Below are 19,937 nucleotides of genomic sequence, written 5' to 3' on the forward strand. Positions count from 1 at the left end.
TGCACAGCTGTAGATTTGTTATGTTCAAAACATCCATTATATTGTGAGAAACATCATGGTTACGATAAAAATGATTATTATATTGTTCCTAAACATTTAATATTGTAAATACTATTTAACTTGTTGTATAACATTCATTAAATCGATTTCTGCGTAATTTTATAAATTGAAAATTCTTAAATAAATGTTACTTGTCTCATTTTGATAAATATTGAATATTAATTGTGTTTTATGGATTATGTAATATTCATACTCCGATACGGTGTAAATTTATTCTACCGTTACACCGGTATTACACAGGTTTAACACCGGATTTTCAATACCGCAAAAGAGCACCGCTACACCGCTGTTAATACACAGGTGTTACATAGCGGTGTTAAAATGAGTCCATTTTAACACCGATTTTTTTACAGTGTAGTATATAATATATATAAATATATAAAAAATTGATGTGGGTACTCAAATGAAAGTTCGCGATGAGTGTAACATCGGGATGAGTTTATATCTTTAAAAATGTCAATAGTTCACAAGATACAAGGTCATTTCTCATTTATGTATCTATTAGAGATAGAGAATTTTCGAATGAAACCTAAATACTTATCATCATAAATTGACTATTGATAAAAATGATGTGAAACCTTGAAAAGGCACAAATTCAAATCAAGACCTTTTTAATGATACTAAATTTCACTAAAAGAAACCAATTTCATCACACGACTATCCTGGACACAAAATTTTTCTTATTCTCTTAATAAAATAGATTACTTGAAAAATAAATTAAAAATCAAAATAAAAAATAACCAACATTAAATTGTAAGGTGCAGAATAATTTAAAATGAAAATGAAGGTCTAGTCCAGTCCCTTGAATATGTACCCTAGGTAGAATAGAACGCCTGAACTTATTCCCAGGATTTGGATTATTCTAAGCATAAATCTCTCCCTGGTGATTTCAGAGGTTGATTTTATCAAACTGCAGCTACACTGATTTACACTTTTCGCTCGTCAAACTAATCCGTGTACCAACACCGGTGATTATTACCATTATTGCTATTTCAACAGTAAAAACAATTGGCCAATATATATGTAATATTCCTGTGCTATCTCCATGTCTAAATAAATTCCATTTTCCATCGTCTGTCTTCCCCCTATTCTTATCAGATAGATATTGCACTCACACGTACTCGTCATAGGTACGTCGACGTGTATACCTGAAAACCTGAGGGAAATCTCGCCCGTCGTAAGGACACAAGAGTGCCATTTATCGTGAAACCCTCAGAGCTCAGAGCTTACACTCACTGTACATTGTATACTATACAGTGTATAGTATAATATATACGCGACATAGTACAGTGTATGTATTCTCTTTTGAACTCTATTCGCGACTCTCCGGCCGGCCAATCGTCTTTCCGCCCTTCTATTTTCTCAGCGTACTTTCCATTATGTGCCTTCCATACACATATGTGGAGAGGAGATATATAAATAAAAAAAGTCTCTTTGTGGTTAAGAAAAATCGTGGTAGCTGTCACCCTTCATTCCGAACCCACTCACGGACCGGATAAAAAAAGACCCTGAAAAATTGCACCAACCGCACGCCGATTTATTTCATCTACTACATGATCTCTCACCTGCTCCATTGAATCTCCATTTATTTTCACTCATTTTTGTTATAAATTAGGCTAGTTACTAATGTAGACTTCGGGACTGTTAAAAAAAAATTATTGTAAATTTTTTTGTTGATAAATTTTTTTTTATTTAAAAATTTAGGGAGAATATCAAATTTTTTGAAATAAAATATCTTTTTTAATTATTATCTTATAAAGGAAGAAAGAGCAAAATTTATAAGGATCTTTTTTGTAGGAAATTTAATTTTCTAAAAAAAAAAATCTCATAATTTTTTTTTGAATTTTTAATTTTTAACTTAAAATTTAAAGAGTAAAATTTTGAAATCCACGGATGTTCTATAATTTCACTTCTGAATTTTAAATAAAAATTTTGGAGAAAGGGAGAGGGATAAAGCAAAATTGATAAGGATTTTTTTTTGTAGGAAATTAAATTTCCTAAAAAGACAAATCTAAGATGATTTTTTATACAGTTTCATCCCCTTCCCTCCAAGCCCCAAAACCTCCACTGCTCAAAATTTTTATCCTCTATAAGTCGAAATAATTAATGAGTCCCTACAAGCTGATTCTGTATATATCGATGGTTTTCTAACGCAACCTCGTATCTCAAAAATGACAATTTTAGAGATGAGGTGAAAAATAGCTTATAAAAAATTAATATTCATTTAAAAACAATATTTATAAATTATATTTTCTAAAAATACTATCGTATTTATTATTAATCTGGTTAATATTTTTTTTCAGTTACGCGTTTATAATTAATTATTAATTTTTTAGTAAAACTCCTTCATCTTCAAACTCGAAAAATTAAATTTTACCTCTTTGTTTCGAACATATCAATGTTTTATTTTACAACCTTTACAACTCGATTATTTGAGGCTTTTAAGATGACTCGAATAATACTACATGTGCTCCATGGGCTTCCATCAAAGAGGCAAGAACCGCATTGAATACTTTACAAATTTTTATAGAGCAAACCAGCAACTCTGAAGAACAAGAATATTCTGCTCTTTAGACCTTGGACAATGCTATAGATAGAGAACAACCGAATTATCTAAAGAAAAAAAAAATTACTGACTTTTTTTAATGCCATATTTTTTTATTTTAAGGATATTTTGAAATAGTGATGATTTATAATAAATCAAAATATGTGTATCATCTCTGCAAACTCGAATTTTTATTTATTTCACCCCTCTATCTCAAAATTTATAAGAATATAATATAATATAAAAATTCTACTGTATTTTAAATATTTCACATATAATTTTAAATTGAAAGTTAAAAACTCTTAAATTGAATAAATATTTTTTTAATATATTTATTGTAAAAAAAAAAAATTTCAAGATATAAAATAACTTATTAAATATAAATGAATTTTTTTCTAAGTGTTCGCTTTTATAAAGCGGTTAATAAATACCTTGGGAAGACCAGAAATAAAAATAAAAAAAAAAGTAGGGCTTAGTCTGATATAATACCACCAAGAAAGATAAAAAGTAAAAAGAATATAATAAAATATATATAAAAAAAAACGATATTGAATATTAGTACAGTACATTTTGTATTTTATGGTATGGCCTTTCCTAAATCCTTTTGAATATACGCGGATATTAACGATAAAGTGATAGTTTTAAATGAATGTCCTTATATTTCATATTATGTATCTAATATTATGGTAAAAATCGTAAACATTATTATCTGTTATGTTTATATCATTTTCTTTGTATTACACATAAAAAAGAGGTTTATTATCGATAAATATGAGGCAGCGAAAATTGAATTATTTGGGTTTTATTACTTCAGTGGGTCATCGAGAGTTAAGTGGTGATTAAGTTCCATGACTCATCGGTTATTATTACAATATAGTTTTAATTATAACATAAAAGTAGTGGTTTTATATTTTTTTTTGAAATAAATCAGACTGAAATTTGCTTAAATTCCAGAGGTTTCTATTTAATGCCACGGGCGGTGGAAGTATACAAATAATCTCATTAAAACTTGTGCTCGAGTTGAGAAGAAAAATTTGACGGGGACTGAAATTTTAAAGAGTTAAATCTTCAAGATTCTTCAGTAAGTTATTATTAAATTTTTGAATTTAGAGTGAGATTGATGTTAAACATACAAATTATCTCATTTGTTTAAGATATTAATTACTTATTTCATTTAACAACTTTTTAATATGATTTACATTTTACTATTATTATTATTTCTAATAATAATGAATATTAATTTATTTATTAAAATTTTGAATGTTTAACTTTCAATTCAAAATTCTAGATTAAATATTAAAGATACAAAAAATTGTATCAGTCTTTTTTCTAGGAAATTTAATTTCCTACAAAAAAAAGTTCTTATAAATTATGCTCTATCTCTTTTCCTTTCTCGAAAATTTAAATTTAAAATTCAGAAGTGGAATTAAAGAACATCCGTGGATTTTAAAATTTTACTCTTTAAATTTTTGGTTAAAAATTGAAAATTAAAAAAAATTATAAGAGACCTTTTTTCAGGAAATTAAATTTTCAATATGGAGGCCGCAGAAACTCTCCACCGATGACATTCACTCTCGTCTCTAGGTCAACAGCCAAATTGTTCGACGCCAGGTCGCTGACCTTGCGTTTTTTTTACAAAGTCGCAAATGGTCAAATTGATGCACCTGAAATACTCAGCAGCTTCGAGTTTGCCTCCTGTGCATTATCATTTAGGCATAATCGTTTACTAAAAACGACAAAGACACAGAAAAATTACATCTTCCATACTGAAAAAAAAAAATTAAGGTAAAAGACCCAATTACTGGCACTGGTCTAGGTGTTTGACACTTGCAATTTTATTCCAATTAAAAAAATAAAATTTTCTCAAAAAACCAATTATCTAACAACTTATAATTCACAAATTGTATTTATTGATTTATTGAGTTGGCTTTTTTTTCAATTAAAATAAAATTGCAAGTGTCAACAACTGGCTATTTTACCTTAACTTGATTTAAGAGAAAAATTTTTGAATCAAGAATATAATTTTGAAAAGGGTAATTGTCTTGAATCAAGACGAAAAATTCTGAAATCAAGAATTTTTTTACTCAAATCAAGAATATTAAGTTCTTCAAAATTATATACTTGATTCAAGAACATTTTTTTCTGTGCACGGGCCGCATAAAAGGATTGCCAATCTTGTCAACTCCTTGCACATGGACATCGACTTCTACGGTTGTACATATCAAGCATTCATCGCGAATACCAAAAATAAACTATTTCCCTATCGATAATCGAATGTTTAATTATATCACGTAATTTACTCACTATTCTTTATTTTTTTCTTCAATCTGCTTAATTTTTAACATTATATTTTTATTCTCTACACATGATGCATAAAGCCGATTGGTGTTTGTTTTCTCAATAAATAAATAAATAAATAAAAAAAATCCTCATCAATTCTATCCTATCTCTCTCCCTTTCCTTAAAATTTAAATTTTTAATTCAGAAGTGAAGTTATTTTATCCGTGAATTTGAAAAATTTTACTCTGTAAATTTTGGGCTAAAAATTGAAAATTTAAAAAAATTATAAGACCTTTTTTTTAGGAGATTAAATTTTCTACAAAAAAATTTCTTATCAATTTTACCGTAGCTCTAATCCTCGAATCATTATTTAATAAAAAAAGATTTGAATCAGTAGTACAAATTTATTTTAGTCAGACTTTCCAATTTGTATAAAAAAAAATAAACTATTCTTGCAATTAAACATTAAAACTAAACAAGCCTTTAAAGTGGAGCGCTAATTATAATAACGAATAAAATCCCTCACAAATAAACGCTAATTAAGTGGCTGAGGAATGTCGGCCCAAAATTCCGTATTAACAAAGACGCATTAATTATTTAATTGAATTCAACAAAAGTAGATGCTGCTTATAATTATAATTACAAATTACAATTTATTAAAATGTATTAGATAGAGGTGCGGATAAAATTCGCAAGCTCAGCAACACTCGGATGGTTGATGTCTTCTGAAGATACTCGAGCTGAGTCTGATCGCTGGAGGGCGCAACTGCGGTCCTCGAAAGTTCCGTCTTTCTTGCTCTCATTATCTGCCGGCTCACCTCGAGACGATGTCATGTGACGAAGAAACTTAAGTGGGTGTAATTAAAGATGGCCACCGCGACCCGGAGATATTGTCATGCCGGAAAAATAGCGGCCGCATAATCACAATAACTCATTACTTATTACTTAACATGTAAAGTTAATTTTTACTCGAAACAAAAACGGAAAATCTTTAAAAGAATTTTCTTGGAAAAGTTTTTTTGTTATAAATTATAATTTATAAATTATAAATTATAATGCAAATTACGAGCGGCATGACTCTTACTCCCAGCAGACGGAAAAAGATACCGACTTATATCCGTGAAAACGCGTGCGTGATTCATCCCCAGAGATGAGAGCGCGAAACTACGTGACACAGGGGACGAATAAAAATTTTTCTCTCTCAGTTATTCTATTCTTATTTTATCGTTTGATTTTTTTTGTTGTTTTTTCTACGCCGCGGATCGCAAATGGAGAAGATTGTGTGTTTGGTCCAGAACCATAAAGTTGAATTATTTTTTTTTGCTCTGCTTTTATCCACAGAATCGTTTCTATAGAATTTTTTTTCTCGGTCGTATTTATATAAATTTTACCTCAATATCTTTGGACGATAGTTTTATTACAGAGAAATTTTTGCAGTCATGCAAGAGAATTTTTTGAAGGTATTTATTTTTTTGCAACATTTGAAAGTATAATTTTGTATAACTTTATTTTTTATCTTATTAATATTGAAAGCTCGAAAAATATTGAATTTAGAAGAATTTTATGACACCAACTTTGTAGAGAATTTAATTTCCTATCAGATGAACTCTTCATTAATTGAAATTTTTCAATTCTTACCCCCGTAATTGCAAAAATCAAAAATATAATCATCAAAATTCTTGACTAGTCTTTAAATTTCCACTTTCTGACGTTTAAGTAGAGATTATTCTTAAACTATAGAGTTTCTTAATATTTTCAAAGACCAAATTTGTAGGAAATTGAATTTCCTATTAGATGAAACCTTTATCAAAATTTTAATTTAATTACTATCTCAGAAATTTCAAGAATCAAAAGTATTATCATCAAAATTCATTAGAAATCCTTATATTTCCACTTTCTAATGTTTAAGTAGCGATTACTCTTGACTATTGAGTTTCTTAAAATTTTCAAAAACCAAATTTGTAGGAAATCAAATTTCCTATTAGATAAAGCCTTTATTAAAATTTTAATTTAATTACTAATTCGGTAATTTCAAAAATCAAAAATATAATCATCAAAATTCTTGACTAATCCTTAAATTTCCACTTTCTGACTTCTAAGTGGCGACAACTCCTAAACTATCGAGTTTTTCAAAATTTTTAGAGACCAAATTTGTAGAAAATTAAATTTCCTATTAGATAAAGCTTTTATCAAATTTTTAATTTAATTACTACCCCCGTAATTGCAAAAATCAAAAGTATTATCATCAAAATTCATTAGCAATCCTTATATTTCCACTTTCTGATATTTAAGTAGCGATTATTCTTAAACTATTGAGTTTCCTAAAATTTTCAAAGACCAAATTTGTAGGAAATTAAATTTCCTATTAGATAAAGCCTTTATCAAATTTTTAATTTAATTACTACTCCTGTAATTGCAAAAATAAAAATTATAATCATCAAAATTCTTGACTAGTCCTTAAATTTCCACTTTCTGACTTTTAAGGCGACAACTAAACTATTGAGTTTCTCAAAATCTTCAAAGAGACCAAAATTGTAGGAAATTAAATTTCCCACCCACTTAAGCTCAAATTTTTCAATTTAACCCAATATTCTTCGTATTTATCTCGATCTGCGCAGCATGGCTCTTACTGTCCAAAAAAGAGTTTTCCTCGGATCGTTTATTTTTTTTATCCAGATCTTTATTCTCTTGCTTAGCTACCAGCGCTGAGGGGTTGACTATCGATCGTCGTTTGAAGGGTGTGGTGCCTTCTCCTTGGTGTTGAACTCCTCTACGGCAACGAGCAGCGCTCAGCACGTGGCGGTACTCGTGCGAGAGAGCAACCCGCCCGTCACGAGTTACCAAGTTACGGCTACTTGCGTTCCTACCCTTGTTTCATCCCCCCTCAACTCTCCGGTTGCTCTCTTTCTCTACGGATACATGTTGCCAGTTGTCTCGACTTTCCACCCTCTTATCAGAAAGAATAAGAAATGTCTTTTCTTTTTGTTGGCTCTTTGCACACGATTCTCTCCGCTGATGCTGTTTTCAACGCGCTGCTCTTTTATATTAACTCATTTAAATATTATAAATTTGTACTTATATTTACACTGTTATTACCATCTTTGTCCCCTTAATTGCCAAAAAAAAAATTAAAAAATTTTTTAACTCTATTTTTTATACCGATATTTTGTCGTTTGTGCTAATCAGCGTGGAAATTTTACCGAGACATTAACAATAATGACCATTATCAGTATTTTGTTACACAACACCCCCTTTTATCTTTTACCCGAGTCGGGAAATTTTTTTACGACCAGAATACTTCCCGGGGTGATTGATGGCTGTTCAGAAGAAATTTTATCGATAAAAAAATTTTTTTTTTAATTTTTTTATTATTATTAATCACTTTGTGGAGAGAACATTTAAACAGTAGATAAATTTTATAAATTAAACTAGCAACCTTGCAGTCACTATGTGACTGCTGTGACTTGTGAACTATAAGTAAATAAAATTTTTCTTTATTAAATAATGACTTTTGTTAAATTGCACTGTACTTTTTTAACTATTGACCTTTTTAAAGATATAAGCTCATCCCGATGTTACACTTATCAAGAGCTTTCATTTGAGTACCCACATGTATTTTGATATATTTTTCATATATACATGTATATAATATATATTTTAAAGATATAAGCTCATCCTGATGTTACGCTCATCAAGAGCTTTCATTTGAGTACCCACATGCATTTTGATATATTTTTCATATATACATATATATCATGTATATAAATATATGAAAAATTGATGTGGGTACTCAAATGAAAGGTCTCGATGAGTGTAATGTCGGGATGAGCTTATATCTTCAAAAATGTCAGTAGTTGACAAGATAAAAAGTCATTTCTTAATTAGAGATATTTTTAAAGATGTAAGCTCATCCTGATGTTACGCTCACCAAGAGCTTTCATTTGAGTACCCACATACATTTTGATATATTTTTTATATATACATATATATCATATATATAAATATATGAAAAATTGATATGGGTACACGCATAAAACGATTCTGTTGAAATAATAAAAGACGGGATAACTGAAAAATTTGTTCTATGATAACAAATGAGTGTAGTTATACACTGATAGAAGGATTTATTTGTACCAAAAAATATTTTTTAATAGTTAACAAATCATTTATTAGAGACCACTTTTTAGTATTAAACAAATATTTCTTAGTATTTAAAATGATTTGTTTGTATTTAATAAATCTGATATTCATTTATTAAATATTAATAAATCTTTTTAAATACTAAGAAATATTTATTAAGGACTAAAAAGTGGTCTCTAATAAATGATTTGTTAAATATTAACAAATATTTTTAACTATAAACAAATCCTTCTATCAGTGTAGAAACAAATCTATTAGTTGAATTAACAAAATGTTTCAAGTCGTACTAACAAACCAATTTGTTATAACAAAACTAATTTGTTGCTAAAATATTTTTCAAACAAGCTATACTGATTATAGCATATTTTTAAATTATGTATTCTTTTAATTACTTTAACAAATTGTCTTTGTTACTCCAACAAATTCTCTTTGTTATTTTAATAGTATAATTTTGCAAATTTATTTGTTACCACAACATATCTTAGGTTATCTTAGGTTATCATAACAAATTTTTTTTCTGCGTGTACTCAAATGAAAGGTCTCGATGAGTGTAATGTCGGGATGAGCTTATATCTCTAAAAATGTCAGTATTTCACAAGATACAAAGTCATTTCTTAATTATTGACGTTTTTAAAGATATAAGCTCATCCCGATGTTACACTCATCAAGAGCTTTCATTTGAGTACCCACATGCATTTTGATATATTTTTCATATATACATATATAATATATATAAATATATGAAAAATTGATGTGGGTACTCAAATGAAAGGTCTCGATGAGTGTAACATCGGAGTGAGCTTATATCTTTAAAAATGTCAATAGTTCACAAGATACAAGGTCATTTCTTAATTATGTATCTAGAGATAGAGCATTTTCGAATGTAGCCTAAATACTTATCATTATAAATTGACTATCGATGAGAATGATATGAAACCTTGAAAAGGCACAAATTTAAGTCAAGTCCTTTGCAATGAGACTAAATTTCACTAAAAAAACTGATTTTATTATATGACTGTCCTGGACACAAAATTTTTCTTATTCTTTTAATAATATAGATTAATTTTAAAAAATCCCACAATTTACAATTTTTTGTTGCTGTATAATCATAAATATTATCACTACTGCAGCAGTCTGAACTAAATTTTTTGCACACCTTGGACGCGGAGTGTCCTATTATCACAGATGAAAAACGTGAGCAGATCTTAAATCATCCACACAATTTTATATGCCGTATGGAAAAAAAGTATACGGTTATAAAAAAATAAAACAAGGTTCTATAATTGAACTCTTCTTTAGTTTTAATAAAAATGATTAATATTTTTTTTTTTACTTCTAATTAACACAATAAAATTTTTTTTTTATTATTGGAGCGTACATCCACTTGGATACTGAGAGCACGAAGAAGCATTCTATCTTAATTTAACAACTCGTTGTAAATCTAATCCAGCGAGCAATTAATCTTGTATCTGGAAAGTTTATTAATCTAACCCTTCGTCGATTCTGCTGTGAGCTATGTATAACCGAGATGTTATATTAATAGTTATAGCTATGGTTGTCGGTGTATACTTGACTAGGAATGCATGTGCGAGCACGTGAATTACTAGTCACATTTTATTGACACGTGTCATGCCTCGTGACATCTATTCATCCTTATTAATGCAATATAACAATATCGATACACATATGTACATAAACTGGTGAATAATTTTGGAAATATTGAATTTAGATAAATTTTATAAGATATTAAATTTTTCGAGATCAGATAAGTTTTTTTTCAAATTAATTTCTTCAGTTTTTATCTTCGCAATTACAAAACTCAAATATACAATTATCAAAACTTTTGACTAGTCTTTATATTTCCACTTTTTGATTTATTAGTGACGATAACTTCTAAATTATCGAGTTTCTCAAAATTTTCAAAGATCAAATTTGTAGGAAATTGAATTTCCTATCAGATAAAGCCTTTATCAAAATTTTAATTTAATTACTACGCCCGTAATTGCAAATATCAAAAGTATAATGATCAAAATTCATTAGCAATTCTTATATTTTCACTTTCTGACGTTTAAGTAGCAATTACTCTCAAACTATTGAGTTTATCAAAATTTTGAAAATTACCTAACTTGTAGGAAATTAAATTTTCTATCAGATAAGATTTTCATCGAATTTTTATCTCAATTTTTACCCCCATAATTTAAAAAATAAAAGTTTTTGACTATTTCCTCCAATTTTACCTTAAATTTTAAATTTGCTGAAATTTTTTAGAATATCTTTGTAAATTTTGTGGATAAGTACAAGTATATTGAACGAAAGGGTAAAGATACTTTTTTATATTTTAGGTCCGATGAAACCTCGGAGAATTGAATATATTGGATGCTGAGATTGAATTTTTTATGGGAATTTATGCGCTTTCGCTCAGCGAAAGAAATATATATGTGAAGTGATAGAGGAGTAAAACGTGAAAAGAAGGGAGAATAAGGATAAAAGTAAAGAAAAAATACAATAAAATATAAAGAAGCAGAGGACAAGAATGTAAAAGGGTGGTCTAACTCTGGTGTGTCAAATGCAGGCTTACAAACTCGTACTAAACTCTGCTCTGCTCTCTCTCTTTCTCTCTCTCTCTCTCTCTCTCTCGTTTTCCCAAAACTCTCTTCTCATCGTACTCTTTATCGACCTCTACCACCGACAGTTCCACCGGCGGCAGTACAGGGGCACTCTTTACCACACAAGCATACCTCCATTTCACGCATCGTGAATATCGTAATTGCAAAGTGATATGACTTTCACGTGTGTTATATTACTGCTCATTAAGCTTGACGTTTTAAGCGATCACACTCACGCTTATGAGAAATTATTTAAACTGAGTTATTATTTCTCGGGAATTTTGATTTTTTTCCTTGTCAGTTTTGAGTAATTTATTTTTAAAATCAAAAATATAATAAGAAGAAATTACTAAAATTATTATTTTAAAAATTGATAAATTCAAATTTTTATTTTTGAAATTATGACTGAAGGGTTAGAGCTACGATGAAATCGACAAAAATATTTTTTGTAGCTTTAATTTTCTATAAAAATGGTCTCATAATATTTTCATACCTCAAATATTTGACCCACAATTACAAATTGAAAGTTTTAACTTTTAAAATCCTTTAGGATTCTAAATTATTTTTTAATTTATAATATTTGAAGAATATAAGAATATAATATAAATTTTAGTGACGAAAGTAAAAATAGAATTGACATTTTTTCTTACCAAAAAAAAATGGCGTTCAATCTCCAAGGACCTGTAACAATCAAAAGGACATAACTTAAAAAGGAATTACCGTCTTGGTGTAACAGAAGATAAAAGTAAAAAGTGGTAACTGCGACAGTTAAAGATTAATAGGGAAGCTCGCCCGTATCCGCTTGGTTCGTTTCATCCGATTTAATTCAAATAGTCAGCGGTTATATCCGGGAGCCTGAGTTAGTGGGTTATCTACGTGTTATAGTTATATAACCTCGTTATTTGCATGGGTTTATTATCTCTTTATGCGAAATTACCTATATGGAGATTTCGGAGTGTATGTAACGCCGTTACACGTTACTTACTCCTCCTGTTCTTTAATAATTACCGTCACCGGTAATGGAAGAGGATAACGGCATCTGCTAGACGACTAAATTGGCTTAAGAGATTTACCTCATACCTCATACCGTATACCTTATATATGACATACCTATCCTACGTAAGGATGCAAATCGAGATGGAAAAAACCAGTTTGTTTAATGGATTCGGTATCAATCTGATGGTAGCTTTTACTAATCAATATTCGCAAAAACAATTTTTATATGGCCATATATGTCAATATGTTGCCATATATATCCGTATGTGCCGATATATTGCCATATTAGAAACCCATATGTGACCATATATGCCCATATATTGCCATATCAAGTCATAGTTTGCCATATATTTCCATATTTAGTCATACTATACATCCATATGGCCATATGCAGTTAAATATGCCCTTATATTACCATATGGGCCATATATTGCCAAATCAGATATCCATATGTGACCATACGTGGTTATATATGCCATATGTCGCCATATTGAGCCATATTTTGCCATATATTTCCATGTTTGGACATATTATACATCCATACGGCCATATATAATTATTTATGCCTATATATTACCATATGGAGCCATATCACCATATTTTGCCATATCAGATACCCATATGTGGCCATACGTAATTATATAAGTCCATATATTGCCATATAAATTTGTATATTACCATTTAAAAAATTATCTATGTTCCACTATTTTAAATATATATATATATATTTTTTATATTTTAGAAAGTGTTAAAAATTTCCAACAGATGGCGTACGATCGCTTAATCCTCTTCATAAGAGATTTAAGATTCCGAAGTTAAATTATAAGACAAAAATTCTTATGAATAATTTAAGCTGAAAAATTCTTCTTCATTTGAGTAAATTTTTCTTAATTCAAGAGTTTTTTGCCTTGATTTAAACATTACTTTTGGTTAAAGAATTTTTTTTTGATGAAAAAAAATGACAATTCTGATAGTTGACAGCTTGGGGGGTGACAAAAATATACTTTTTGAAATATCGGTATGAAGAAGACTGAATAGAAGGAGTATATTAATAGTATGGGTAAGTAATACCTAGAATGACAAATAACGAGTTCACTGGAGAAATGGGAGCGAATTTTGTTGGTAGAGAAACATGATAGGGTGCTGTGTATAGTGCGGTGGCTGGAACATGCGCCAGCAATCAGAGTTTATCTCAAGTTACAACAAGGGCTCTGTTTCTGTGTCGTTCCTTCTGTTCTGTCATTGGTATCCTGTTTCGTCGTTCTGTGTCGCTTACTTCAACTTCCACCCAGCATAAATTCAATCCCCGGACGAGGTAAGACTGCAACAGACAATCTTCCAATCTCTGTATTCAGTTTTGCAATTTCTAACTTAACACAATTCTGTACGTCGGTGGTCGATCGAAGCTGAGCAATTGCTTGGGAGAAATTAGAAACTGGATGACATCTACCAACACTGATACTCTGGCCTCACAACTATAACTATAACTATAATCATAACCATAACCATAACTATGACTAACTGAAACTGTATCTGCATACTGTTGTGTATTGTATCATATTATATTTGATAGAAGACTTAAGATTGGAACTGTTGAGACGACAGTCAAGACGACTATAAATTATCCGGCTCCAACATCCTTCGGAATAAAACTTTTCAAATTAATAACAATAACTTAACCGAACTTTACTGATGTTCTTCGGCTCTATTGTTCGATCAACTGTTTGTAGATTTTGGATTTGTTCGACAATAAGTTTAAGAAGCTTACTCTACACTGGAAAAAATTAACTTGAATCAAGAGAAAAATTCTTGAATTAAGTCAAATTTATTTAAACTAAGAAAATTTTCTTAGTTCAAGAAATTTTTTACTCAAATTGAGAAGATGAAATTCTTCAAAATTATTCATTTGATTCAAGTTAATTTTTCTCTCTCTGTAGTAATACACGGAAAAAAGTAAACTGTAATAAATAATACACTGATAGAAGGATTTGTTTATAGTTAAAAATATTTGTTAATATTTAACAAATCATTTATTAGAGACCACTTTTTAGTCCTTAATAAATATTTCTTAGTATTTAAAAAGATTTATTAATATTTAATAAATGAATATCAGATTTATTAAATACAAACAAATCATTTTAAATACTAAGAAATATTTGTTTAATACTAAAAAGTGGTCTCTAATAAATGATTTGTTAACTATTAAAAAATATTTTTTGGTACAAATAAATCCTTCTATCAGTGTAGTCGATTTATAATAAGTAATGATCAACTGAAAAAAATTACCATTTCCAACAGTAAAATCGTGATTTTAATAACCACTTTATAATATTTATCATTTAAATGCAACAATTTCACGCCTCATAAGCGAAGCGGGTCAGGTTGTGCTCTACACACAGAAAAATCAAAAATAGAAAAATTACAATATTGATTGTAATTGATACAGATTTTATAAGAATTACATTGTAGACTGTAATATTTACATTGGAAGCTCTAAAAATTAAAATTCAAAGTTTGAATTTAAAAGAATGTTATTTGGAACTGTAATTTTTCTAGTTTTAAATACGATGGGATACTTATTACTATTTATAATGTAATTTTTCAATTTTTTTTTTTTTCCGTGCACTCACCTTACAAAAATCAAGCGATTTCTTGAACTAAAATCGTTTCTATTTATTTTCTATCGCACTTGTAGAACAATATTTACACATAAATGTAATGGTAAAACACTAGTTTCAACACTTATGACATTTTTAAAAGACGTTTTGCTTTTTAAATAAATAAAAAAAATTATTCCGTGAACGTCCGGCTGTCAAATGTATGTATGAAAATTGGCGTGGTCACGATAATTGCCGAAAAACTTGACTGATCAAGTCCATTTTTTTTTATACGCTTCAGTATGATTTAAAACTGAGTCCTTTCGAAGATCACGGTCTAATTTAATGTAGTTTATTTATAATTAGCAATAAATTAAAAATCCACTAATCGTTTGTATATCTATATTTACGTAAATAAGTTTCGTTTACAATACATGCGCAGTACTTTTTCTTTTCTGGGTGGACAATGGCGCGAAAGATTTAAAAGTATTTTTTATATTTTATTTTAATCAATTTTATGGTGGAAAGTGAGATTATGAGGCGTGCACTTTTGGATTTTCCAAACTTTTTATTCTTTACATGGAAGAAAATACTATTTCAAAAAGTAATATTTGCTACGTGAATATCGAAAATGTTAAAGTATAATAATTAAAAATTTTGACTTTGATATTTATCGTTTTGTACTTAAAAAATGATTGTATGATGTGTAAAAAATATAAAATACAGTTACTAAAGTTTCTATACAAGCAACGTTAATATTTACAAAGTAAAATGATAAATTTTAAACGCAGCGCTAAAAATAAAACTATAATTATTGATTTGCTTGGACTGGTAAAATATACATTCCAAGAGTAGAATTTTTACTGTTTCACTTGTTAAATTCTCCGAGTGTGGGATCTTCTTCTTCTGCGCAAGACTATATATTGAAACGCCAATTTTTACTGTTTGAAACTATAATTTATTAAGAGAGAGAGAGAGCCATTATTTTCTATAGTGACAGCGACTAATCACTGATTTTCTATATTAAATTATAAATTGTGGCTTTTACACTTTCTGCATTATTTTCTGTAATATTTATATTTTTGCCACCCCGATGTCTGCTTTACTGTTTGAAACTATAAAAATTAACCGGAATCCGAGTTAATTTTACTGTTTACTTTTTTCCGAGTATAATTAAAAAAAAATTGCTAATTTTTCAGTCCTTTAAAAGAGTCAAAAAAATATTTTTCAAGCCCGAAAAATATTTCTTTAATTTAAAAAAATAATTAAATAAATATAAAGTATCACAAGCTGAAAAATAAAATACTGGAGTTTGTTTTAAAGACGGACTATAATTCAAAAGATATATAACATTGGTAACTCCCTTTAGCTCTCAAGAAAACTACCCTCGACTACCCTTGAAAAAGTTTCATACATAAATGCATGTCCTGGTCCTCGGAAAAGGGAATTAGAATTATTTTGTCGCTACATCGGAAACACCACGTAAGTAAACATAAATAATTCATATAAATTAAAAGGCAAAGGCCACCGAAAAATATCAAGTCTAACATGTTTTTAAAGTAACTTTACCTTTTTTTTTTTATTGTTAATTTATTTTTTTAATTACACCTGTAATTGAAGTGTGATACCGTTATGTTCCACTTATTTAATTAATTTGTAATGCAAATATAAAACCTGCTGGTATAACTATTAAAACATTTCAGGTACTGTTAAATTGACCCTAGTACTCAGCAGAAAGTTAATCAGTAATTGGGTACTGCGACACCTGTATAAAATAACTTCTCTAATTAGATAATTGCCTTTACAACTCCAGAAATTTAACCTGTGACAATGGGACTGGCTAAGTAATTTACTGTAAAAGAGACTCTAGATCGATAAATATTAATTCTTTTATATGAATTTAAGGTAATGTCATGTATTATGAGATGATAAAACGGAAAGGGAATAATTTAATCTCTCTCGGATACTTAACCCGAAATATGTTGACCCGACAGAGCCGTCGAATTGTCGCAATGCGGTATGGAGATCTATAGACCGATTTGCCAATTCGGTTAAGACTTTTATCACAACAGTGACATCACTTCATCCGAGCTATATATCTATACTCGCTTTTTTGGGCAATAAAAGCCGCGCAATGTTATGATTGAGTAGTAAAACAAGCTATGCGCTCTGATAGGATTTTTTCAATATTTAATAAGATTTATTAATTAAAAAAGTTTTTTAATGAATATTTATAACAGATTTTTTTATCAACTAAAAAATAATTATTAATTTAAGAAAATTTTTTTTTATTATTAAATAAAGACGATAAAAATTTTAATTTAATAAATATTTATTCATTTAAAATTTCTTGTTTTTTATTAAAAATTATTTTTACAATAATAATTAATTTTCTATTCATTATTAAAAATCTGGAAATCGGTTGATTGCGCGGGCCAACCCTAGAACTTCCCGCAGTTTGAATTTAAAGCGCCTTAAAATGCCTTTTTTTTAGTTAATATTTAAGCTTTTCAAGCTGAAAACACTATTTTTATTTATTTATTTATTTAATAATGCAAAGACTGTTGCCAAATGGCAAGGTATACAAAATAATTGTTGCAATAATGGATACAATAATATAAAAATAAGGATATAATGAAGATAACAATAAAGATACTTATGATTAATTATAATATGATTTAAATTTAATTTTTATATGATTTAACTAGGGTAGATGAGTTGATATGATAACTGTAGTTATACAGTCAAAAATGGTAACAATGTTATTTATAATAACACAGATAGTGACAATAAGTAACTCAAAGTCTCTAGCTCCATTAAATAATTAAACAGTTTGGTTTTAAAGACCTCAATATTGGAAGCACCAATAATATCAGGGGGCAATGTTTGCCAGAGACGAATAACAGAGATAACAAGAGAATTTTTATAATAATTTGACACAAAATGCGGAATTTCAAAGTTAACATTATTTGATTTGTGAGCTCATCTTTATGATCGTCGAATCGTTCACTCAAATAAATCGGCTTATTTATTTGTAATAATTTAAGGAAGTATGTTGCTATGAAGTAAGTTCGTCTTGATTTTATGGAAAGCGATTTCAATAGTCGACGATAGAGTCACTCTTCGAGCTCAAAATGTATTTATTAATCAATTATAGCTTTTGAATGCATCGTTCGATTTTCATTTTCAAAAATGCATTCGACGCAGTTTTTTAAGCACAAAAAAACGTATGTATGGTTTTATTGTGATTTTTCTGCATGCTTAAAAGTTATTTTAAAAAAACAAAAAAATTCAAATTTTTTTTTGGTTTCTTTTTAATTTCTTCGGAATGGCTCGATGGATTAACTCTTAAATTTGATCAGATCTAAGTTTTAATAAACCCTTTCGAATGACGTCTCATAGAATTCAATCGGTTGATTCGTTTTTGAGAAACCATACGACAAAAATTTATTTACACACACACACACTTACACGGCCGGAAACCTAGGTGGGAATATAGTCAGAATACTGGGACCTCAAAACGTGGAGATTCGATTAAAATTCGACTTTCAAATATCGGACCAAAATGAATAACTTCCCTTTAGTGGAAAATTTTCAATTTTCTTAGCGAGAAGTTAAAAAAAATAAGTAAAAAAAAATTTATTAAATAAAAAATATTTCTTCTGACTCATGTTATTTTTTCACATAAAAAATTATTTTTACAACAATAATTAATTATCTATTTATTATTAAAAAATTTATTAAATAAAAAATATTTCTTTTGACTCATGTAATTTTTTCACATCAAAAATCATTTTTACAACAATAATTAATTACCTATTTATTATTAAAAAATTTATTAAATAAAAAATATTTCTTCTGACTCATTTAATTTTTTCACATTAAAAATCATTTTTACACACAGTAAAAAATATTGTGTAAAATCAACACAATTTCTGTGTTAAATATGGTCAACACAATATTTTTTACTGTGCAACAATAATTAATTACCTATTTATTGTTGAAAAATTTATTAAACAAAAAATATTTCTACTGACTCATGTAATTTTTTCACATTGCAAATTAATAAACTTCTTTTAATAAAAAAAAGTAAATTTTAATTCTCAGAGAAACAATGTAGTTGACGTCAAGAGCATGGAATAATTATTATGCAGCAAAGTGAGCAGCCGAGCGCGTCTTTGACTCCAGGAGGCGCGACGAGTATAATCTAGTTTCTCGGCTTTGCGTCCTCTATGATGCTATTACATCTCCAGCTGCTCACTCTTCATCTTAACTCACCCTTGCTGTCCCCCACTACAAAATATTTGTATCTCTGAAAAGTTACACCCCCTCCACTGTCTCTGATAGGTGCCGGGATGGTTGGCGTGAGCACGGCCGTGTCTCTGGATCAGCAGACAATGTGTAGTTGTAATTGTAATACATAGACGGAAACTGTTCCCATCAAACTTTCGGGTACATATGTAAGCTTGTCTTCATTAATATGCGGCAAGACATCGTAATTACACATAACATCAAGCACCTTGAAATATAACTGAGCGATTTATTGTTTTTGCAATTATTTATTCTCTTGCAAGTAAATTGTTGTGAGAGTGAAGAGTAGCTTACATTGCGCGTTTGTGAAGTAGCGCTGACGTATATTGAGAATGATGAAAAAATGGTAAAACAAGTGGGACCGCAGCCCCCACACTCTTCGAAGGGATTTTCGAGTGAATC

The sequence above is a fragment of the Cotesia glomerata genome, linkage group LG6, assembly GCF_020080835.1.
Source record: "Cotesia glomerata isolate CgM1 linkage group LG6, MPM_Cglom_v2.3, whole genome shotgun sequence".
Taxonomy (NCBI): Eukaryota; Metazoa; Arthropoda; class Insecta; order Hymenoptera; family Braconidae; genus Cotesia; species Cotesia glomerata.